Genomic DNA, 19787 nt, shown 5'->3' on the forward strand with positions numbered 1-19787 from the left:
GGTGCCGCTTGTACCGTTCGGTATCGATATTGTACCATGCGGGGTTGGCTAACTATCAATAACGTACGGTATCGATTTGAGCACGTATGGTAATAATTTTTCTATGGGTGTGTGTAATTCAACCTTTAGTTTTGCTTTCTTTCCTTTGTTCTCTTGATGAAACACCAAATATTGTAAACGCATATACCTGCGTGAAGATAGCGACGTCGCTAACTTTCGATAACAGGGTTATCGAAAAAATAACAGGGTGACACAGAGACGACAAAAACTGAATTAATATGAGACGGACAGACAGAATATTTAATGAAATTTATGTATTTCCGTGCTGAAAAACAACGATTTTTACACAGAATATGGTAGAGAACATCTTTACCTACAATTTAATGTGCCACATGTGCCTGTTCAATGTTATTTAGCTTGGTTATTACTGGGTACTGGTGGTCAGGACACTATTTCCCATGTGGAGTCCAGGAATGGACTTCGTACACAAAAGTGACAACGGATATTGATAGAGGACATCAATACCTACAATTTGGTATACCACATGTATCTGGGAAACGCCGAGTGTAGAACAAAATTTTCCAGAAACTGTTGGACGCACTGGTGGTCAGGACAGTATTTCCAGCGCTGAGGCCAGGAATGAACTTCGTACACAAAAGTGACAACGGATATTGATAGAGGGTATCAATACCTACAATTTGGTATACCACATGTATCTGGGAAACGCCGAGTGTAGAACAAAATTTTCCAGAAACTGTTGGACGCACTGGTGGTCAGGACAGTATTTCCAGCGCTGAGGCCAGGAATGGACTTCGTACACAAAAGTGACAACGGATATTGATAGAGGGCATCAATACCTACAATTTGGTATACAACATGTATCTGGGAAACGCCGAGTGTAGAACAAAACTTTCTAGAAACTGTTGGACGCACTGGTGGTCAGGACAGTATTTCAAACGTTGAAGCCAAAAATAAACATTAAACACGAAAAGGAAAACATAACTTAAAATGGGATTTAATAACTTAAATTCTTTCATATGTACAAAGATCATTTATTACATATTTACAATTAATATCATGTTTTTTCTTTTCAATAATTATTGTTATGACATGTCGATCGTGCAAAGGGTGCATATTTAAAGCACGTGTTTCGTAAGTTATCTTGGTAACTCTGCTAAAAGTGTTATAACACATAACAAAATGGCGGACTGGTGTATAACAGATTCCATGGCATATGTGTGTAAGGTAGTTGCACTTAAAGAGCTCATTACACATATTTTTGTTTTCATTAAAAATGTAGATTATTAATTGCACATAAAATAATAAATTCATTAAAAATGTAGATTATTAATCAAACATAAAATAAATAAATTGATTTATAGGAAGAATAAAATACTTCCTGTGAAAATTGAACAAAATTGTACTTCACATTTTGAGATTTGGACAAAGCGTTGTTAAAACTAGGAAAATTTATTGCCTTGGTGTACTTTATAACTACAACTCAAGAAATTGTACTCTCTCATAGAAGAAAAACTGAACCAAATGTAAAGGAAAAACTATTAGCGCCAAATCATTACCATTTTTACCATACAGTAGTTCTTTTTGACAACTTTTGGGAACCGTACTAAAAAATTCTTTTGCTTTAGTTCATATTGAACTTATATGTACGGTCATTGAACTTTATATCCACGTTTGGTTCATAAAATGTTTGATACATACTTAAAACAAGTAAAAAATCATTGGGCTGTTTAAAATTTCCAAAACATTATAAAATTTAACTACAAACAAATAATTTCTTTGCACTACAAATAAGTTAAAAATAAGTTGTTTTGCTAAGACAGCTTAAATTTACAAATAAAAAAATTATTAACAATGTGAACGTAGTATGATTCTACGTTCACATTGTGATTGAAATCTTTCGTTTTCGAGAATTTTGCCTTTCAATACAAAAGTGAGATATCAAATTATATAAACATTCATATCTAGTGTGAACATAGTACAGTAGTACGTCCTCATTGCAATTTTACTTTTTCGAGATTTGCAAATAGCATTTTCATATTAATACTATGTTCACATTATATGTCTACTTACAATAGATTTCAGTTGAAATATCTACGGATTCCAGTAGTTTTGCAATTGGATTTCAACAAAATCCACTGCACTGTCATGCACAATTGGTGATCACATCAGATGTAAAGTACAATGCCTATGTATCAATTGCATTTTGTTCGTATTTTGCCAAAAATAAAAACTTCATGATGTGATCACCAATTGTGCAGTGGATTTTGTTGAAATCCAATTGCAAAACTACTGGAATCCGTAGATATTTCAACTGAAATCTATTGTAAGTAGACATATAATGTGAACATAGTATTAATATGAAAATGCTATTTGCAAATCTCGAAAAAGTAAAATTGCAATGAGGACGTACTACTGTACTATGTTCACACTAGATATGAATGTTTATATAATTTGATATCTCACTTTTGTATTGAAAGGCAAAATTCTCGAAAACGAAAGATTTCAATCACAATGTGAACGTAGAATCATACTACGTTCACATTGTTAATAATTTTTTTATTTGTAAATTTAAGCTGTCTTAGCAAAACAACTTATTTTTAACTTATTTGTAGTGCAAAGAAATTATTTGTTTGTAGTTAAATTTTATAATGTTTTGGAAATTTTAAACAGCCCAATGATTTTTTACTTGTTTTAAGTATGTATCAAACATTTTATGAACCAAACGTGGATATAAAGTTCAATGACCGTACATATAAGTTCAATATGAACTAAAGCAAAAGAATTTTTTAGTACGGTTCCCAAAAGTTGTCAAAAAGAACTACTGTATGGTAAAAATGGTAATGATTTGGCGCTAATAGTTTTTCCTTTACATTTGGTTCAGTTTTTCTTCTATGAGAGAGTACAATTTCTTGAGTTGTAGTTATAAAGTACACCAAGGCAATAAATTTTCCTAGTTTTAACAACGCTTTGTCCAAATCTCAAAATGTGAAGTACAATTTTGTTCAATTTTCACAGGAAGTATTTTATTCTTCCTATAAATCAATTTATTTATTTTATGTTTGATTAATAATCTACATTTTTAATGAATTTATTATTTTATGTGCAATTAATAATCTACATTTTTAATGAAAACAAAAATATGTGTAATGAGCTCTTTAAGTGCAACTACCTTACACACATATGCCATGGAATCTGTTATACACCAGTCCGCCATTTTGTTATGTGTTATAACACTTTTAGCAGAGTTACCAAGATAACTTACGAAACACGTGCTTTAAATATGCACCCTTTGCACGATCGACATGTCATAACAATAATTATTGAAAAGAAAAAACATGATATTAATTGTAAATATGTAATAAATGATCTTTGTACATATGAAAGAATTTAAGTTATTAAATCCCATTTTAAGTTATGTTTTCCTTTTCGTGTTTAATGTTTATTTTTGGCTTCAACGTTTGAAATACTGTCCTGACCACCAGTGCGTCCAACAGTTTCTAGAAAGTTTTGTTCTACACTCGGCGTTTCCCAGATACATGTTGTATACCAAATTGTAGGTATTGATGCCCTCTATCAATATCCGTTGTCACTTTTGTGTACGAAGTCCATTCCTGGCCTCAGCGCTGGAAATACTGTCCTGACCACCAGTGCGTCCAACAGTTTCTGGAAATTTTTGTTCTACACTCGGCGTTTCCCAGATACATGTGGTATACCAAATTGTAGGTATTGATGCCCTCTACCAAGTTCCGTTGTCATTTTTGTGTACGAAGTCCGTTCCTGGCCTCAGCGCTGGAAATACTGTCCTGACCACCAGTGCGTCCAACAGTTTCTGGAAAATTTTGTTCTACACTCGGCGTTTCCCAGATACATGTGGTATACCAAATTGTAGGTATCGATGTCCTCTACCAAGTTCCGTTGTCAGTTTTGTGTACGAAGTCCAATCCTGGCCTCAGCGCTGGAAATACTGTCCTGACCACCAGTGCGTCCAACAGTTTCTGGAAAATTTTGTTCTACACTCGGCGTTTCCCAGATACATGTGGTATACCAAATTGTAGGTATTGATGTCCTCTATCAATATCCGTTGTCACTTTTGTGTACGAAGTCCATTCCTGGACTCCACGTGGGAAATAGTGTCCTGACCACCAGTGCGTCCAACAGTTTCTGGAAAATTTTGTTCTACACTCGGCGTTTCCCAGACACATGTGGTATACCAAATTGTAGGTATTGATGTCCTCTACCAAGTTCCGTTGTCATTTTTGTGTACGAAGTCCATTCCTGGCCTCAGCGCTGGAAATACTGTCCTGACCACCAGTGCGTCCAACAGTTTCTGGAAAATTTTGTTCTACACTCGGCGTTTCCCAGATACATGTGGTATACCAAATTGTAGGTATTGATGTCCTCTATCAAGTTCCGTTGTCACTTTTGTGTACGAAGTCCATTCCTGGACTCCACATGGGAAATAGTGTCCTGACCACCAGTACCCAGTAATAACCAAGCTAAATAACATTGAACAGGCACATGTGGCACATTAAATTGTAGGTAAAGATGTTCTCTACCATATTCTGTGTAAAAATCGTTGTTTTTCAGCACGGAAATACATAAATTTCATTAAATATTCTGTCTGTCCGTCTCATATTAATTCAGTTTTTGTCGTCTCTGTGTCACCCTGTTATTTTTTCGATAACCCTGTTATCGAAAGTTAGCGACGTCGCTATCTTCACGCAGGTAACGCATATAAAGGTTTGTACATTCACACATTTTCCTTAATGCAAATTTACTGATTTGTACGGTAATTCCCATTTTCCAAAAATAAATTTAGTTACTTGACTGCGCAATTGAGTGCGATGACGGCGCACTGCAAATACAAAAAATTGTGAATAAATAAATTAACCTGACCTGCGTGAAGATAGCGACGGCGCTAACTTTCGATAACAGGGTTATCGAAAAATGACAGGATGACACAGAGACGACAAAAACTGAATTAATATAAGACGGACAGACAGAATACTTAATGAAATTTTTGTATTTCCGTCCTTAAAAACAACGATTTATACACAAAATATGGTAGAAAACACTACAATTTGGTGTGCCTCATATGCATGTTCAATGTTATTTAGCTTGGTTATTACTGGGTACTGGTGATCAGGACACTATTTCCCATGTGGAGTCCAGGAATGAACTTCATACACAAAAGTGACAACGGAACTTGATAGAGGACATCAATACCTACAATCTGGTATACCACATGTATCTGGGAAACGCCGAGTGTAGAACAAAATTTTCCAGAAACTGTTGGACGCACTGGTGGTCATGACAGTATTTCCAGCGCTGAAGCCAGGAATGAACTTCGTACACAAAAATGACAACGGAACTTGGCAGAGGAGATTAATACCTACAATTTGGTATACCACATGTATCTGGGAAACACCGAGTGTAGAACAAAATTTTCCAGAAACTGCTGGATGCACTGGTGGTCAGGACAGTATTTCCAGCGCTGAGACAAGGAATGGACTTCATACACAAAAGTGACAACGGATATTGATAGAGGACATTATTCCCCACAATTTGGTGTACCACATGTATCTGGGAAACGCCGAGTGTAGAAAAAAATTTTCCAGAAACTGTTGGACGCACTGGTGGTCAGGACAGTATTTCCAAAGCTAAGGCCAGGAATGGACTTCGTACACAAAAGTGACAACGGATATTGATAGACTGCATCAATACCTACAATTTGGTATACCACATGTATCTGGGAAACGCCGAGTGTAGAACAAAATTTTCCAGAAACTGTTGGACGCACTGGTGGTCAGGACAGTATTTCCAGCGCTGAGACAAGGAATGGACTTCGTACACAAAAGTGACAACGGATATTGATAGAGGACATTATTCCCCACAATTTGGTGTACCACATGTATCTGGGAAACGCCGAGTGTAGAAAAAAATTTTCCAGAAACTGTTGGACGCACTGGTGGTCAGGACAGTATTTCCAACGCTGAGGCCAGGAATGGACTTCGTACACAAAAGTGACAACGGATATTGATAGACGGCATCAATACCTACAATTTGGTATACCACATGTATGTGGGAAACGCCGAGTGTAGAACAAAATTTCCCAGAAACTGTTGGACGCACTGGTGGTCAGGACAGTATTTCCAGCGCTGAGGCCAGGAATGAACTTCGTACACAAAAGTGACAACGGATATTGATAGAGGCCACCAATACCTACAATTTGGTATACCACATGTATCTGGGAAACACCGAGTGTAGAACAAAATTTTCCAGAAACTGTTAGACGCACTGGTGGTCAGGACAGTATTTCAAACGTTAAAGCCAAAAATAAACATTAAACACGAAAAGGGAAACATAACTTAAAATGGGATTTAATAACTTAAATTCTTTCGTATATACAAAGATCATTTATTACATTTTTACAATTAATATCATGTTTTTTCTTTTAAATAATTATTCAAGGCATATTAATTAAAGGTAAAGTCACGAGCAAGCGTGTGTACACCCCATGATATATTAGAAAGTCAAACTAAAATGACAGCCCAATAAACACAGGATGAGCGTTTTTCAAATGCAACAACTTTTCAGTTTGAGGGTAAATATAATTTTCAACATAAATTCAACTTGACTTGAAATAGCTCATCTTCAATATATCTTCAAATTGTTTGCGAATTACTTCCAATTTGCCAAAATGTTGACGAAATCTTTGAAAAGGTGTTGAAGATAATATGAGAAAACTTTGACAAAACACTACCCTAAAAATGCAACGAAAAAACCATGTGGTTTTCAATACTTATTTGTGCAACGAAGTTCGTGGTCAATTGCAAGAAATAAAAAATGGAAAATTTTAGACAAATAACCAAATAGTTTATAAAAATAGGTAAGTGAAAATAAAAAATGAAATAAAACTTTAAGGAAGTCAATAAATGTATATCTGTTTGTAGAAAACTAAAATTATGGATTCTACGTTCTTGAAAACATTAAAAAGCTGACGGATGAAAAAATGGTGGACAATTAACTGGAACTGCTTCAAATAGTTTATAATAATTGGTACGTCAATATGAAAAATTAAATCAACACTTTAGAGAAGTCACTAAATTTAAATCTCTTTGCAGAAAACTAACATCTTTGGATGCTACATTCTTGCAAACATTAAGAAGCTGACCAATGAAAAATGAGTGGCTTATCGACAAGAAAAAGTTTCCACAAACATTACAAGTGCAACCTATTAAAATTGTTAAAAATAACAAATTGTTGAAATCAACAACTTCTGGATGAAAATGTGCATCACATCGTCAGTTTAATTCATATGCTATTATCAATTTAAAATGAATATTTTGTGAATCCCTGTGCTGGAAATCAATTCTAACACGCGGTCCAGTACGTTCCTAATTTCAAATTGCCCGCATGTTAATAAATTTTAATGCTGTCCCAATAAACACAGGATGAGCGTTTTTCAAATATAACAACTTTTCAGTTTGAGGGTAAATATAATTTTCAACATAAATTCAACTTGACTTGTAATAGCTCATCTTCAATACATCTTCAAATTGTTTGCGAATTACTTCCAATTTGCCAAAATGTTGACGAAATCTTTGAAAAGGGGTTGAAGATAATATGAGAAAACTTTGACAAACACTACCCTAAAATGCAACGAAAAAACCATGTGGTTTTCAATACTTATTTGTGCAACGAAGTTCGTGGTCAATTGCAAGAAATTAAAAAAATGGAAAAATTTAGGCAAATAACCAAATAGTTTATAAAAATAGGTAAGTGAAAATAAAAAATGAAATAAAACTTTAAGGAAGTCACTAAATGTATATCTCTTTGCAGAAAACTAAAATTATGGATTCTACGTTCTTGAAAACATTAAAAAGTTGACCGATGAAAAAATTGTGGACAATTAACTGGAGCTGATTCAAATAGTTTATAATAATTGGTACGTCAATATGAAAAATTAAATCAACACTTTAGAGAAGTCACTAAATTTAAATCTCTTTGCAGAAAACTAAAATCTTTGGATGCTACATTCTTGCAAACATTAAGAAGCTGACCAATGAAAACTTTAAGAAGCAGATCAAGAAAAAGTTTCCAGAAACATTACAAGTGCAACCAATTAAAATTGTTAAAAACAACAAATTGTTGAAATCAACAACTTCTGGATGAAAATGTGCATCACATCGTCAGTTTAATTCATATGCTATTATCAAAATTATGGATTCTACGTTCTTGAAAACATTATAAAATGGTGGAAAATTAACTGGAACTGCTTCAAATAGTTTATAATAATTGGTACGTCAATATGAAAAATTAAATCAACACTTTAGAGAAGTCACTAAATTTAAATCTCTTTGCAGAAATCTAAAATATTTGGATGCTACATTCTTGCAAACATTAAGAAGCTGACCAATGAAAAATGAGTGGCTTATCGACAAGAAAAAGTTTCCAGAAACATTACAAGTACAACCAATTAAAATTGTTAAAAACAACAAATTGTTGAAATCAACAACTTCTGGATGAAAATGTGCATCGTCAGTTTAATTCATATGCTATTATCAGTTTAAAATGGATATTTTGTGAATTCTGCTGGAAAACAATTCTAACACACGGTCCAGTACGTTCCTAATTTCAAATTGCCCGCATGTTAATAAATTTTAATGCTGTTTTATGACACCAACAGGAAGGAAATCGAATTATCAATGCAAAAGTGTTTACTAATAATGTTTAAGATATTTAAAGTTTTGTTGTTTGTTTTTTTGTTGTTCTTATTTGTTGATATGTTTAATAAGATTATTATTTATCAATTGGTATTGTAGTGTATTATGTAGTGTAGTGTATTATATATTTTATTTTGATAAAAATGAATAAATTATACAAAATTCATAGAATTTTGGCTTTGACTTTCAATTTGAAGTGGGGATATCATTCATACAAATTTAGGTTGAAAAGTAGTTGCAACGATGTTAATTTTGAATTTGACTCGCATCGAAAATTGTTTGACAAATTATTGAGTAGCGATGCATTTCAATTTGAGGATAACACTTGAGATATTATTGCTAATGTGTTGAATTTCACTGTTGAGGGTAATGTCTGTTTTTTGTTGAGAACGCGATTTTCTCAACAATTTCTCAACTTGAATCTTACCCTAATCCTTTGAAAAAATGTTTGAAAAATTGTTGAAATTTAGCATTTTTCAAACGTATGTGTTTATTGGGGTTTTACGACACCAAAAGGAAGGAAATCGAATTATCAATGCAAAAGTGTTTACTAATAATGTTTAAGATATTTAAAGTTTTGTTGTTTGTTTTTTTTTTTTGTTCTTATTGTTTAATAAGATTATTATTTATCAATTGGTATTGAAGTGTATTATGTAGTGTATTATATATTTTATTTTGATGAAAATTAATAAATTATACAAAATTCATAGAATTTTGGCTTTGACTTTCAATTTGAAGTGGGGATATCATTCATACAAATTTAGGTTGAAAAGTATTTGCAACGATGTTAATTTTGAATTTGACTCGCATCGAAAATTGTTTGACAAATTATTGAGTAGCGATGCATTTCAGTTTGAGGATAACACTTGAGATATTATTGCTAATGTGTTGAATTTCACTGTTGAGGGTAATGTCTGTTTTTTGTTGAGAACGCGATTTTCTCAACAATTTCTCAACTTGAATATTACCCTAATCCTTTGAAAAAATGTTTGAAAAATTGTTGAAATTTAGTATTTTTCAAACGTTTGTGTTTATTGGGAGGTCACTTAAGTTGACATTTTGTGTATGTGTAGTGTTGTTGTATTGTAACACAATGTAAATAAAAGCAATATTTATGTACACAAAGAATGTAAACAAACCTACTAAACGTAAACAAAGCCTTTGACAAGATGAATGTCGATATTAGTCACCTGATTGCATGACTTTACCTTTTTAATATGCCTTGATAATTATTGTGATGACATGTCGATCGTGCAAAGGGTGCATATTTAAAGCATGTGTTTCGAATGTTATGTTATCTTGGTAACTCTGCTAAAAATGTTATAACACATAACAAAATGGCGAACTGGTGTATAACAGATTCCATGGCATATGTGTGTAAGGTAGTTGCACTTAAAGAGCTCGTTACACATATTTTTGTTTTCATTAAAAATGTAGATTATTCATGTCTGTTCTGGGTCACACCGCATTGTGCACCACACTATACACTTTCTACACACCACACACAAAGTTAGTTGTTCTGAGTCACACGTGTGAACACTTTTTTCGGACTTTTAATCGAAAAATGTGACAGCTGATTTTTTCTGCAAGCCATATTATTTGCCGACAGAAATTATAAACAAAACATATTTTGCCGGTACTCAAAGCCATAAAATGCCTGCCGGATTTTTGTTAGCAGTGAATAATGTAAGGACAAGAGCAATTTATCAAGAAAAAGGAGACAATTGCGTGATGCTTCAAATGTGTTTTGATTTGTTTTTTTCTATCCCTCCTCAATGTTACTCATGAACAAACGATCGCCGTGTCGTTCTCGTTTTTGTTTTTGACGGCGGAGAAGTTTTTATTTTGGTTTTGGTCAAACCGTTTTTAACATCCATACCTTAAAGGAAATTTAATTATAGTGGGCATAATTAACTATTCTGTTAAGGTTTTTCTCATTTGTATTGCTTAAATATTTACAATAATATTGCAAACAAATTTTCTATAGTGGCGGCCTCAATGTGCAGAAATATATTGGCGGCGTTAGTTTTTTTTGTAATTTGCTCAGTGATTTGTGCACCAAGAACACTTTGCAGAATTGAAGATGCCATATTTTTCATGCAATAAATTTGGTAAAATTCACTTTTCTTAGCCCATTGATTTTGTAAAAGTTATAATTTAATTTAATATTTTCAAAAAGATCTTTGATTTGTTTAGGAAAGCGGATAGTATTCACAAAAATCAAAGATAATTTTGCTTAAAACTTTTTTGTGTTAACTTTTAAAAATTGTGGCAACATTATGCTTTCGAACACACTGAAAATCAGCTGATTAAAACAACCCCAAAATTTATACACCAACCAGAGGAAATTTCGGTTCAAATTTTAGATGGATTTTTAAAATCGTGGTTTCTGACATATATAAGAGACTTTCCCAATAAAATTTGCAAATATTTATAAAAAACATATTAAAGTTTCAGAATCTGTTATTTATTTGTTATAAAAACTTCTAACTTTGCATACGATGGCTGTACACTAAGCCTACACAAAAGAAATGTTCGTGTACATTTTTCAGGTCTATGACGGTGTATAGTGTTGGCCAGAACACCTTTTAAGTGTGACACCATACGTAACTTGTACATGTGTGTACCAGAACAGACACGATTAATTGCACTTAAAAAAATAAATTGATTTATAGGAAGAATAAACTACTTCGTGTGAAAATTGAACTAAATTGTACTCCACATTTTGAGATTTCCACAAAGCGATGTTAAAACTAGGAATAGCTTTGATGTTATTTTTCTTCTTATCCCATCTTAAGCCTAGTACTAAGATCACGTTTTCGCACGAAAAACTGTTATACTCCATATAAAAAATGTTAGCGTGGGGTTACCAACGTGTACCCCCTTTGGTTCGTTCTCGTCTATCAGAAATAGCCAAAAAGAGGCTTGAACAGTTTAGGCATATAATTGGGTTTTAACTCACTCTATTTTAAAGTCGTAAATATAAAATAGTTAACAAAATTTGTTCATATTTGATTGCATTTAGTCTTTCAGCAACAAATCACGACGAAATTTGGTTGATTATTTGCGAATTTTCGTTGAAAAGATAAAATTTTAAAATTGACCCCCCTCAGACTTAAAACCCAGCTACGCCCATGGAATCTCCAGAATAGTCTTCTACACCCTTAAAGCTAATAGAATCAATTAAAATTGTGTAAAAACTCTGCCCCAGCAATGATTTTTAGCTGTTAGAAAATACATTAATGTCCCCCTTTTTATCCCGTTAACTAGATGACCTACGCCTCTGGCATTTGGGATAGAGGATTATCCTTGCTTGGGGCTAATGTTCTATACCCACTTTTGCCTTTTAACTCTTCCTAGAAATGCTCGAAAATCGACCCACAAAATTGGCCTAAATATAATTGACCCCCTCAGACTTAAAACCTAGCTACGCTCATGGAATCTACAGAATAGTCTTCTACACCCTTAAAGCTAATAGAATCAATTAAATTTATTTAAAAACTATGCCCCAGAACGGTTTTGTAGTTATTAGAATTTACATGAATGTGCCCCCTTTATCTCATTAACTAGATGACCTACGCCTCTGCCCTCTTTGCGGGGGAGTTCTCCTATCTCCGAGCTAATGTCCTATACACACTTTTGCTTTTTAACTCTTCCTAGAAATACCCGAAAAAGTCCAATGAATGTAAAATCCATCTTTCCATATTTTTTTGAATTGCTCTATATTACTCTAAATAACTTTTTGCTCAAAATTATGTTAAGTATACACGCATTTTCGTTCAGAAAATGTGTAATGAAGCAAAATATATTTAATGTGTTGCAAAAAAGTCTTAAATTCGCAACAAAAACGAAAAGGCAAAAAAATTAAGTGGTTTGTGTCTTCGCTAAAACAACTTTAGAAAACAACTTTAACTTCACACCCTTAACGTTGACTATTTAGCCCATTATGGAACTTCTCTCTTGTAACTGAGTGCTGCCCGATTCCATGTTTAGCTCAAAGACATGGAATCACCTTTTTATAGCCGGGATTGAACATCATTTCCCATTGCGATGAAAATTTTAGAGTAGCTTTGAAATACTCAGAAATGCCACCAGCATTACAGAAGGAGTAATTCACCAATCCACTGTTGCAAAACTTTATGGTATTTTCTATTGTCCATTTGACTGGAGAGACTTTATAATTTTATTCGGATCAGCAGAAAGTTTTAGCAAACAACTGGCTTTTCTGCAGTATGTCTGCTGTTCCAAAATAACATATTGTTTGCTGTTTTAGCAAAAAAAAAAACTGCTAAAACGGCAGCATTTTGTTTGCTGAAAAACAGCAGACAGCGTTTGATATTAACAACAGAATTTTTTCTATGAGTGTATTATTATAAACAATTTGGAGTAAATTCATTTATTTGTCTAAAATTTTCCAATTTTTTTATTTCTTCCAATTGATCACGAACTTCGAGTATTGAAAACCCCATGATTTTTTCGTTGCATTTTAGGGTAGTGTTTTGTTAAAATTTTCTCATATTATCTTCAACACATTTTAAACGATTTTGTCATCATTTTGGCAAATTGGAAGTAATTCGTAAACAATTTGAAGATGTATTGAAGATGAGCTGTTTCAAGTTAATTTGAATTTTTGTTGAAAACTATATTTACCCCCCAACTGAAAAGTTTTTGCATTTAAAAACGCTCATCCTGTGTTGTGTGGTGGCTTGTAAATAACAATATGGGATAAGATGACTACCGAAATAATGAATTCTGTGAATATAGCAAAGTAAAGGTAAGTATGATATTTTTTAACATTACCCAATAAACACAAACGTTTGAAAAATGCTAAATTTCAACAATTTTTCAAACATTTTTTCAAAGGATTAGGGTAATATTCAAGTTGAGAAATTGTTGAGAAAATCCGTTCTCAACAAAAAACAGACATTACCCTCAACAGTGAAATTCAACACATTAGCAATAATATCTCAAGTGTTATCCTCAAATTGAAATGCATCGCTACTCAATAATTTGTCAAACAATTTTCGATCCGAGTCAAATTCAAAATTAACATCGTTGCAAATACTTTTCAACCTAAATTTGTATGAATGATATCCCCACTTCAAATTGAAAGTCAAAGCCAAAATTCTATGAATTTTGTATAATTTATTCCTTTTCATCAAAATAAAATATATAATAATACACTACACTACATAATACACTACAATACCAATTGATAAATAATAATCTTATTAAACATATCAACAAATAAGAACCAAAAACAAACAACAAAACTTTAAATATCTTAAACATTGTAGGTGGGTATTAAGTTCGAGTTTAGCCGCTAAAATCGATAAAGTGAAAACTAAATTTTTAAGAAAAAGGCATAAATATATAAATATTTGTCGCAAATTTTATTATAACTTGATGGGGAAAAGCCCAACGCAAATTTTCACAAAGTTTGTATTCCTTAAAGTGGATTATAAAAGAAAAGTAATCGTGAAAAAATGACGATTTTAGCGGCTAAACTCGAACTTAATACCCACCTTATTAGTAAACACTTTTGCATTGATAATTTCCTTCCTTGTGGTGTCATAAAACAGAATTAAAATTTATTAACATGCGGGCAATTTGAAATTAGGAACGTACTGGACCGCGTGTTAGAATTGATTTCCAGCAGAGAGAATTCAGAAAATATCAATTTTAAACTGATAATAGCATATGAATTAAACTGACGATGTGATGCACATTTTCATCCAGAAGTTGTTGATTTCAACAATTTGTTGTTTTTAACAATTTTAATTGGTTGCACTTGTAATGTTTCTGGAAACTTTTTCTTGTCGATAAGCCACTCATTTTTCATTGGTCAGCTTCTTATTGTTTGCAAGAATGTAGCATCTAAAGATTTTAGTTTTCTGCAAAGAGATTTAAATTTAGTGACTTCTCTAAAGTGTTGATTTAATTTTTCATATTGACGTACCAATTATTATAAACTATTTGAAGTAGTTCCAGTTAATTGTCCACCATTTTTTCATCGGTCAGCTTTTTAATGTTTTCAAGAACGTAGAATCCATAATTTTAGTTTTCTGCAAAGAGATATACATTTAGTGACTTCCTTAAAGTTTTATTTCATTTTTTATTTTCACTTACCTATTTTTATAAACTATTTGGTTATTTGTCTAAAATTTTCCATTTTTTTTTATTTCTTGCAATTGACCACGAACTTCGTTGCACAAATAAGTATTGAAAACCACATGGTTTTTTCGTTGCATTTTAGGGTAGTGTTTTGTCAAAGTTTTCTCATATTACCTTCAACACCTTTTCAAAGATTTCAACATTTTGGCAAATTGGAAGTATTTCGCAAACAATTTGAAGATGTATTGAAGATGAGCTATTTCAGGTCAAGTTGAATATATGTTGAAAATTATATTTACCTTCAAACTGAAAAGTTGTTGCATTTGAAAAACGCTCATCCTGTGTTTATTGGGTATTAATGTTTCCTTATACGAACCTCCTGCCCAACGGGCATACAAAACCCCATCCAATTGCGTAGGCTTATGTATGTATTAAATGAATTAAAGAAACAAAGACGTTTTGCGTGTGTTTTGGACATAACATTGGCCCGAATGATAAGATATCTGAGTGGCATGTTTTGAAGGAACATAGCCTCTCAGATCTTCGTTACATCAGTTTCACATTTCCGCCAAATGTGAGGAAAGCTGATTGGAATAAGTATAGGGATACGTTCAATATGATGATACCGGAGATAAATATAAGCACTGTGCAGGATATCGAACAAACCGTGGAGCGGATTTCAAGGGTTTCCAACATCTCACTAAAAGCTGCATGCCCTAGAGGAGAGCGAAGGGGGAAAATCGACCGCCATGGTGGTCTACGGAGTTAAGTAATATGAGGAAACCCTGCAAACATACAAAGGTATGTGAGCAGAGGCACTCCCCAAGGAGGAGTTCTATCACCTCTTCTTTGGAATGCTGCTACAAACAACCTTCTGGTTTCTCTAGAAAAAGAAAGGATAAAAGTGGTAGCATACCACTTGTTCCGAGAATATCTCGACGACGGGAATTGAAGTTTTTGATTTTTACTCCATCATAAATACAGCGGAACCTCGTTCCTACCCAGTTTCACCAGCCTTTCAAAAGTTAACGTACACAGAAATAGATCGCATGTTACACAAAAGGACGCTTACCCATTGTCAAATATTGACGGCATTTTAAGTAGATGCGGGATACAAAATTTATATCCGCCATCGACTTAAAAGATGCCTTCTGGCAGATACCTTTAGAGGAAACTAGTAGACCCAAAACAGCGTTCCCAGTCCAAGGGAGACCACATTACCAATTCAAGGTAATGTCCTTCGGACTGTGCAACGCTGCACAATGCAAGTGTCCTTAATGGACCGGGTCATACCATCTGGGATAAGGGAAAATGTGTTTGTATACCTTGACGACCTTTTGGTTGAGTCCTCTGACTTTGGGACCCATATTGATATGCCGTAGGAAAAAAATTGACTTCTGCAGGGTTGACAATAAGCATGCAAAAGTTAAAATTTTGTTATAAGGGACTGAGATATCTTGGTTATATCATGGGTGATGGAAAACTTGAGACTTCCCTTCGAAGGTTGAAGCCATAACCAAGATAATTCTGACCGCGCCCATAATTTGATGTTATGCGCCGTCCAGAATATGAAACTACGTACGCACTAGACACGAAATGCTCGTAAACGAGGATTTTGACCGAAATCCTCTTAGATCTCAGTAGATTTGCAATAGGCAAATATCACCTGGCTCGTAGAGGATTGCAACTAGGGCTGTCATTCGGAATCGATTTTTATAAATCCTGGGATTTGGGATTTCATAATATAGAATGCCGGGATCCCGGGATTTTTTTGGGATCCCGAAATTTTCGGTATTCTTTAAATACATCGCCAAAAAATGTTTGTACAGTAAACCAATCTAGTTTAATTAATTTTTTTAACAAAAAAAACAGAACAGAAGAACAGAGTAAATTAAAAAGCAATTTAAAAGTGCTATCATACTTAAGAAAACAAGTCAAACTAAACAATAAAAAAAACAAAAACAAAAAATTATGAAAAAAATTCAATGAAAAAGCAATTTCATATCGCTATCTTACTATCGAAAAATCCCGGGATTCGGGTTCAGTACTAAAAATGCGATTTTTGCAACCCTGCCCCAAATCTCGATATTTTGCCAGTCCGAACACTTGAGAGTTGTCAAGATATTTTGGTTCTAAATAGCGAGATTTCATGTCTAGTGCGAACGTAGTATACCCTACCAAATTTTTTTAATTCGACGGCACTTCTGCCCCCACCACTTCGAAAACAATCGTACACCCAGATAAATGGTTGGTTGCAATTCGATAATTACAATGAGGAAATGATGTCAGTAACTTATTTTTTGTTACAAGAACAATGTTTTGATTATTTTCCCCATTATACATTCAACACAACCATAAAAAAGTTCACAGGATAAAAACGAAATTCCCATAACCATTCAATTGGTTACAATAACCAATGCCGATAAATTTGATTTTATGCTGCATAAAATTGTTGAGCTAACCACCAGCATAGTGAGACCTACATCATGGGAATCAACAAATGGTTGGTACAACCAAAACTTGAGTATACTAATAGAATCTTAGTTCAATTATAGGACGGGCGTAAGGTAGTTGTTGCAACAAATAAATATTTATATCAACATCGACATGGTAAATGGTATGACGCTACAAAATTTGCAAAACGGGGAACAGCATAATAGTCCGCAATACATTGAATAAAGTTGATCCCATAGAAAAGAAGTTGCCTTCAGGTAAGTATCGCACCGATTTATAAAAAAGGAGTATTACAAAAGTTTCCATAAAAATTGCAGGCTTCATACACCAACAAACACAAATACTTTTTACGGCAAGCGAGCTTTTTTATTGTATTAAGAATACAGGAAGAGTCTAAGTCGATCTGTATTTATATCTAGAGACTTAAGGAGGAAATTTCTGGCAAGTATATATTGAATTAGGTTCTGTAGTTTGACCACATAATTGCAACCTAATAAGCATCTGTCATTGGTATACAAACATTACCTATAGAAAATTGTAAATTGTAATGTAAATTGATCTCACATATAAAGGGTGATTCTTTTGAGGTTAGGATTTTCATGCATTAGTATTTGACAGATCACGTGGGATTTCAGACATGGTGTCAAAGAGAAAGATGCTCAGTATGCTTTGACATTTCATCATGAATAGACTTACGATCTGCCACAACGTCGAATTTTCAGTGAATGGGCCCTAGAAAAGTTGGCAGAAAATCCGCTTTTTTATCGACAAATTTTGTTCAGCGATGAGGCTCATTTCTGGTTGAATGGCTACGTAAATAAGCAAAATTGCCGCATTTGGAGTGAAGAGCAACCAGAAGCCGTTCAAGAACTGCCCATGCATCCCGAAAAATGCACTGTTTGGTGTGGTTTGTACGCTGGTGGAATCATTGGACCGTATTTTTTCAAAGATGCTGTTGGACGCAACGTTACGGTGAATGGCGATCGCTATCGTTCGATGCTAACAAACTTTTTGTTGCCAAAAATGGAAGAACTGAACTTGGTTGACATGTGGTTTCAACAAGATGGCGCTACATGCCACACAGCTCGCGATTCTATGGCCATTTTGAGGGAAAACTTCGGAGAACAATCCATCTCAAGAAATGGACCGGTAAGTTGGCCACCAAGATCATGCGATTTGACGCCTTTAGACTATTTTTTGTGGGGCTACGTCAAGTCTAAAGTCTACAGAAATAAGCCAGCAACTATTCCAGCTTTGGAAGACAACATTTCCGAAGAAATTCGGGCTATTCCGGCCGAAATGCTCGAAAAAGTTGCCCAAAATTGGACTTTCCGAATGGACCACCTAAGACGCAGCCGCGGTCAACATTTAAATGAAATTATCTTCAAAAAGTAAATGTCATGGACCAATCTAACGTTTCAAATAAAGAACCGATGAGATTTTGCAAATGTTATGCGTTTTTTTTTAAAAAAAGTTATCAAGCTCTTAACAAATCACCCTTTATGTAGATCAAAAGCCTTTGTTGTTAGCACCTTTTGTATTTATTTTCGTAGTTTATTATGATTGTAAATCTTGTAATAAATTAATAAAATCTCAATATAATCTGCCCTTTCATTTGATATTAGAATTTGGTTAGGATAATAGTAAAGAAAATCGATAGCGGTTGCACCAACAAACAAAACAATTAATATGAAATTGCGACAACCAATGCAAAGGTGATCCAACATACTACCATGTAGTTACAATTGCCAAATGTTAGTTGTGCTGACAGATATCATTGATAGTTGATGGAACCACCTGCTTTCGGTTGGCAAATAATTCGGTTGAGGCAACGAATTTGTTTTCTGGGTGTATACGACGTCCAAAACTCGTCGGAAAAGCGCCGTCCCTATTGAGAAGTTGTACCACGCCAAGTTGCTACAAAAAAGTTTCGCATGAGTGGAAATATTAGGTGCCTTTTTATTTAGATTTAGAACGACGCCAATAAGAGCCCCTTCAAACAATCAGAAAAAGTGAATTTTAAGATAGTTGTAGAAGAATCATTGTGGTCAAGTAAAACACAATTATTTAGATGTTTATTAATTTGATTAAACATATATAAATTCTTATAAATATAACATTTATATCACTATCACAACACATTTAACATAATGTTTTGCATTAATAATAAATGATGTTGAGTTGCATGTTGCAGCGTCTATCATCCAGCGTTTCTATTCTCGATGGAGGCAGCGTGGCTGGAAAAATATCTGAAAAACAATCACTTTATACCATTTGGAAAGTAAAAATTGTTCACCAATATACCTTTCACAATTTTAAGCAGACTAACAATGTTTTCAGCACTTCATTTCCCCACTTAATTAAATAAATTATAATAAGCTAGTTGCGCTTGGCGTTTTACAAAATATAAAATGGCTCTAAGAATAGTGATGGCAAAATACTTTCATATACAATTTGTACTTTTTGATATGG

General features: G+C 33.7%; 3 long non-coding RNA genes across 3 annotated transcripts in view; 2 read left to right on the forward strand and 1 right to left on the reverse strand.

Moving 5' to 3' along the window:
- The first annotated feature begins 6333 nt into the window (after positions 1–6333).
- On the forward strand, positions 6334–8918 carry LOC142223328 (uncharacterized). Its single transcript, XR_012718683.1, has 8 exons — positions 6334–6625; positions 6745–6910; positions 6975–7080; positions 7146–7514; positions 7634–7799; positions 7864–7969; positions 8035–8322; positions 8388–8918. It is a non-coding gene; the product is annotated as an uncharacterized LOC142223328 (long non-coding RNA).
- A 5209-nt stretch (positions 8919–14127) lies between these two features.
- On the reverse strand, positions 14128–15160 carry LOC142223329 (uncharacterized). The gene is made up of 3 exons (XR_012718684.1): positions 14877–15160; positions 14707–14812; positions 14128–14624 (listed from the first exon to the last, which is right to left on the reverse strand). It is a non-coding gene; the product is annotated as an uncharacterized LOC142223329 (long non-coding RNA).
- Positions 15161–18964: 3804 nt separating this feature from the next.
- Positions 18965–19787, forward strand: part of LOC142225804 (uncharacterized) — a 347314-nt gene continuing 346491 nt past the window's right edge. Inside the window, exon 1 of the long non-coding RNA XR_012719431.1 lies at positions 18965–19165. This is a non-coding gene — a long non-coding RNA (uncharacterized LOC142225804). The remainder of the gene's footprint in view (positions 19166–19787) is intronic.

Source organism: Haematobia irritans, chromosome 2 (genome assembly GCF_050003625.1).
Source record: "Haematobia irritans isolate KBUSLIRL chromosome 2, ASM5000362v1, whole genome shotgun sequence".
NCBI lineage: Eukaryota > Metazoa > Arthropoda > Insecta > Diptera > Muscidae > Haematobia > Haematobia irritans.